General features: G+C 37.2%; 1 non-coding gene across 1 annotated transcript; it reads left to right on the top strand.

Moving 5' to 3' along the window:
* The first annotated feature begins 1,559 nt into the window (after positions 1-1,559).
* LOC140808533 (small nucleolar RNA R71) lies at positions 1,560-1,666 on the top strand. Its single transcript, XR_012112953.1, has one exon. It is a non-coding gene; the product is annotated as a small nucleolar RNA R71 (small nucleolar RNA).
* The last annotated feature ends 4,334 nt before the right edge of the window (positions 1,667-6,000 follow it).

The following is a 6,000-nucleotide window of genomic DNA, read 5'->3' as shown; positions in this document are numbered from 1 at the left end:
CTAAGACATCAATACGAAAGCAACTATCATTGTGCATTGTGTGCTTGAGAGTATTGAAAACATCAAAAATAATTTCTTCTTCTCCAACTCTCAGTCTCAACTTCCCCTCTTCCACATCAATTAGCGCTTTCCTTGTAGCCAGAAATGGTCTCCCTAGGATTAAAGGCATCTCTAAATCTTCCTCCATGTCTAGTATCACGAAATCTGCAGGGAAAATGAACTTATCCACTTTCACCAAAACATCTTCGATAATCCCACGTGGATACTTGACAGATCTGTCAGCCAGCTGCAACGACATCCTAGTTGGCTTGGGTTCACCTAATCCCAGTCTCCTAAACACAGAAAAAGGCATCAGGTTAATACTCGCACCAAGATCACATAGAGCTTTATGAAAATTAATATCACCAATAATGCAAGGTATAGAGAAACTCCCTGGATCTTTTTGCTTTGGAGGCATCTTGTTTTGAACTAAAGCGGAGCAATTTTCAGTCAAATTCACCGTCATATGATCTTCTAGCTTCCGCTTATTTGCTAAGATATCTTTCAAGAATTTTGCATAACTTGGCATATTCAATAAGGCATCAGCAAAAGGAATGTTAATATGCAATTTTTTAAATACCTCAAGAAATTTACCAAATTGTGCATCTAATTTAGCTTTCTTCATCGCTGCAGGAAAATGTGGAGGGATAACAATTTTATTTTGTGCAATAGGTGTAGATGTAGAGTTAGAAGACTTACCTCCTCGAGTTTCTACCTCATCCTCGCCATGCTTGGTCTTTTCCTCATGAGACTCGAGTGCTTTTCCACTCCGCAATTCCACAGCCTTCACATGCTCTCTTGGGTTAGTTTCCGTGTTGCTTGGCAAAGCTCCTTGCTCCCTATTAGAAATCAACTTTGCCAATTGTCCAATTTGATTCTCTAACCCCTTTATGGATGCATCTTGATTCTGAAATCTCGTCTCTGTTGCAGAAATAAATTTAGTCATCATTTGCTCTAAATTGGACTTCTCCTCCCGAGGCGGCTCTGGTTTGAATCCTTGGTGCATCCTATATGGTGGACCTCTTTGTTGGCGATTTTGGCTGTTTTGGCCTCCCCACGAAAAGTTTGGGTGATTCCTCCATCCCGGATTGTATGTATTCGAATAAGGGTCATTTCTAGGACGGTTCTGGAATCCCACTTGTTTCACCGGTGCTCCCTCAGGCACATAAAATGGATTGCCATCTTGGCAATCCTGCACGTCATGCTCACCCCCACACTTATCACAGAAAATTTCTTGCAGACGCATAGCCGACCCACTTATGCTCATCCCATCAATCTTTCTACTCAAAGCCTCTAACTGTGCTGAAACCGCAGACAAATCATTAACTTGATGAACTCCAGCACCTCGTCTCTGCCTATCAGACTGAGGATGATAGCTACTCGCAGCCATATCCTCCAATAACTCATATCCTTCCTCAGCCGTCTTTCTCAGTAAGTTACCACATGCAGCAGCATCTATCATAGTACGGTTAGGAGTAATCACACCATAGTAGAAAGTTTGAACAACTAACCCAAGCGGTAGCTCATGGTGTGGACATCTCCTCAACAAGTCCTTGTAGCGCTCCCATGCCTCGTAAAGTGACTCGTTCTCATATTGAGCAAACGTAGTAATGTCGGCTCTAAGCTTCATAGTCTTCGACGGAGGAAAGTACTTGACCAGGAATGCCTTTGCCATATCCTCCCATGTAGTGATAGACCTTACAGGCAAACAGTTTAACCACGACTTAGCTTTATCTTTCAGTGAAAATGGAAATAAGCGCAAACGAACAGCATCATCAGACACGCCATTAAACTTAAAAGTATCACAAATTTCAAGAAAGTCAGCTATATGAGAATTAGGGTCGTCAAGTGCACTTCCCCCAAATTGAACAGTGTTCTGAATCATCTGGATGATAGCTGGCTTGATCTCAAACTGATTAGCTCGGATGACTGGACTTACGATGCTTGGACGTGCTCCATCAAGAGACGGCTGTGCATAATCCAACATTGGAATGCGACGTGGTATCTCAACTTGTCTATTGTCACGCTGTTCCTCTCCACGTTCTTGCTCGTGTCTTTCCATCTGTTCTTTGAGTCTTTGTTGTTGTCTTCGACGTCTAGCTGTGCGTTCAATCTCGGGGTCAAAAGGCTCAAGCTTAAATTCGAGTGATCTTCGCATGCACCGCAAGAAAGATCTGCAACACAATGAGAGTATCAAATAACAATAAAATAAATAATACTAAAGAATTTAAACGAGAAATAAAAATTGTGAATCAACAGTCCCCGGCAACGGCGCCAAAAACTTGATCGAGCAAAACTTGCACAGTGAATAGTCCCAAAATTTGTTGTGTAATTAAAAGCTCGATTTAAATATCGCAAGTGCACGATAGTCAAGTTATAATAAACGTAAGTGAATACGAGTATCGTTCCACAAGGACTGCGTTACAATATCTTTATTTCCAAGTAAATTTCTTTTGCAACGATAGATTGAGTTGGTGATTAAACTAAAGTGAATTTAATAACTAAAATAATTAAAGTGCAAGAAAAAGCAATCAAGAAATCAATGATTAAATTGGATTAAAATCAAATGAGAAACGAATTTGTTGGGAATTATCAGTTCACCTACCGCTCGTGTTCAAATAATTATACTCGACTTTTACTCGTGCATTCGACGGAATTCCCTAGACTAATTAATATACTCTGTCGAGCTATATTAATACTAATCATAAACATGCAGTAATCAAGTATCCTCAATTATTTAACAGTTCACGATTGCATTACGTTCTATGGAATCCACTAGCTTTCATCCGGGTGAATTATCACTATCGACACGTATCCAATTCCGTATATCTACTAAAATTGTAAATCCGTGGTCTATACTATTCGATCCTATTGTCAATTATTCTATCGAAATCATCAACAACATGAAATAATCAAAGGAAGTTAGCTAGACTTCAATTGAAATAAGAAAGCACAAAAGCATAAACAAATCACTCATAGAAACGTCGAGCAATAATGTTGAACAACGAGTACGGGGTAGGATCCCCTCAAATCCCAACAAATCTAGAGTTTAGCCACTAAAATTCATAATAAAAACCAACAACAATCTAAGAAATAAAAACTGAATAATGAAAATACTAAAGATGACGACGGATGACGGCCACCACGCGTGGAAATCTCGAGGTCTTCGAAATCTCCTTTGCTCCTCGCCTTTTCTCCAAGAAAATCTGATGAAAGTGATGAAAAATCGCCCAAAACGCCGCCTCTCTCGTGTATTAGGTCTATGGTGTAGAATAGAGTCCAAAAAAAAAGGAAACATATCTTTTCAAATCTCGCAGCTCGCTAGGGCGATCACTTTTGACCGCTGGGGCGAGTGGTTCTCGAATTAAAATCATCGGCTATGTCCATGGTCTCGCTGGGGCGGTCACTTTGGACCGCCCTAGCGAGAGGTTCACGCAGAAACTCCTCGGCTAGACCAACATTCTCGCTGGGGCGGTCACTTTTTGACCGCCCTAGCGAGACATTCGCGCAACAACTGCTCGACCAAATTAAAATGCTCGCTGGGGCGGTCACTTTTGACCGCCCTAGCGAGATCTCTTCGCTGTTTTGCCAAATAAAATCCTACTTTTCGGTCCAATTCCTACAAAACAACCACAAAATACACGAGATCAGCCATATGCTAAATAATGATAGAAAAATGCTAAATTAAACTAAAACAAACTAATGTGATGCATGAATGCGACTCGAAAAAAACACTAAAAACACGTAAAAACGAGTCCTATCAATCACCAGTAATAGAATGAGCTATAATTATATCCACATCGATAGCCAATTATCCAGTAGCAGACTATGGCACTTCCGCCAATACAATATCTCATGACATTGTGCAATGTGCCCGTGGTGATCCCATCACTATCAGGCACTTCTGTCATAAGACTACTCGTCTAATACCTGCTATCTATAATCAAGAGAACAAGTATATCAATCAAATCAATGCAATATCAATGCAATAAAGTAAAGTATGTGATTTAGGGAAACTCAAGTCTAACCGACTCAAGTCGATCTCCCAATACCACATTGACTTATACCTTTCTTTCGTCGGTTTCTGACTCAGTCGAAGTCCTGAATTCACAGTCTGTCTGGCAATGACAATATCAATAATCTCATGTCACTATACCGTTCAAATCAATAACAATCTGATCAATCTTGATTTAATTCAAAATCAACGACATAACGGTACAATCTCAGTATTCCCGTCAATACCATATCACCAGATATTAATTACAATCCATAACCAATATCCAATACAGTTCGTAATTCAATCGTAATTCAAATCTGTCTGGTATAAATCAATATACCCTAAAAATTCATAACAATTCCATAATCAGTCCGTTTCCTAATCTGACTTCGATTCTATGATGTCTAGCATGTCAAGAACATCATATATGAATTCCATTCAATTCTGACAATAGCATAATTTCAAAGCACGTCAAAACGTAGTAAAACTTACGTCCAGTTGTAGCCTACGTCGATAGGAATTCGGTACCAAAGTCAGATTCAAAATCAGATGGACGGATTTCTCACAAAAGGCGTAAGGATTTTTATTAAACCTCCCTCGACCCTTTTCTCTCGTTTCTGAAGGATTAAGTTGCTTGTATACATATATATATATATATATATATATATATATATATATATATATATATATATATATATATATATATATATATATATATCAAGTTTGCATGTAAAGCGACGTGGCTTGTTTTTCTTGACTTTCGGTCGGCGCTCGGGCGGTAAGAAAATACCGCTCGAGCGCGGCACTCTCTGTCCAAGAATTCTCCGAATGCACTTTGGCGCTCGGGCGGTTAAATATTACCGCTCGGGTGCCATACTTTCTGCCCAAATGCCTATCTTGCTGAACATTGGCGCTCGGGCGGTCATTTTCTACCGCTCGGGCGCCAATTGTTCTGTCCAAAAATGCACCCTTCATATGATTTGGCCACTCTGGTCTCGTAATAGACCGGTTATAATTATATCTATTCATAATCAATAATCATCTCATATTACGATAATTAATTTCTCGGGCATTACAACAAGACTCGCTTGCTATTTTTTTTTCTTTCATTGAAGGATATTTTGGTTGTGTTGGTGACTGTAGCCGGATAATTATTGTCCATCTTCAAGGCATTGATTTGTTTTCCAAGATAAACAAGTGAAAATAGCCAAACCTATAATCAATGTAAAATTTACAAAACAAATCAAACAAAGTACTAATAAATAATCCGAACTTAATAATACCTACCAAAGTGGCCTTAATATCTTATTTCATGGATTATCATACTGTGTTCTTGAATATACTTTTCCCCCTTCAAAATACCGATATCCAACATCCATGAAAATGAAATATAAAATTTAATATATATATATATTAAATTTTATATAAATTTTTGAGCAATTTTATCTGAATATTTTATTATATATATATATATATATATATATATATATATATATATATATATATAAATACAAAAAGTTACATACAACCGTCTCATATATTATTTTTTAAGACAAATCTTTTACCTAACTCAACTTATACAAAAGTAATATTTTATATGATTATTTTTCACTTCAAATATGGATCGGATCGACTCGTCAATTTAATATACTTTAATTGCACAATTTGGTTCGGCTCAAAAGATGATGAAGAAATGTATAATATCGAGAGAATAATTTAAAATATATGGATAAATAATGGCGTTTAAATCCAATCATTGTGAAAATTCGAGTTGAAATTTTATGAAACAATGATGTGCAAATACATTATATATACATTAGTACACTGAAGCACACGTTACATATATGTACAATAATTTTTATGAATAATTTAATTTATATTTAAATGAAGATCAAAATGTAATTATAAGAAATATTTAGGGATTAACGGCAATTTTTAAATAGAAAAAGAAAAGGAAAAAAATA

This window comes from Primulina eburnea, chromosome 12 (assembly GCF_022965805.1).
Source record: "Primulina eburnea isolate SZY01 chromosome 12, ASM2296580v1, whole genome shotgun sequence".
NCBI lineage: Eukaryota > Viridiplantae > Streptophyta > Magnoliopsida > Lamiales > Gesneriaceae > Primulina > Primulina eburnea.
Note: the sequence above shows the minus strand (reverse complement) of the source record. Positions and strands in the feature narration are given on the sequence as shown.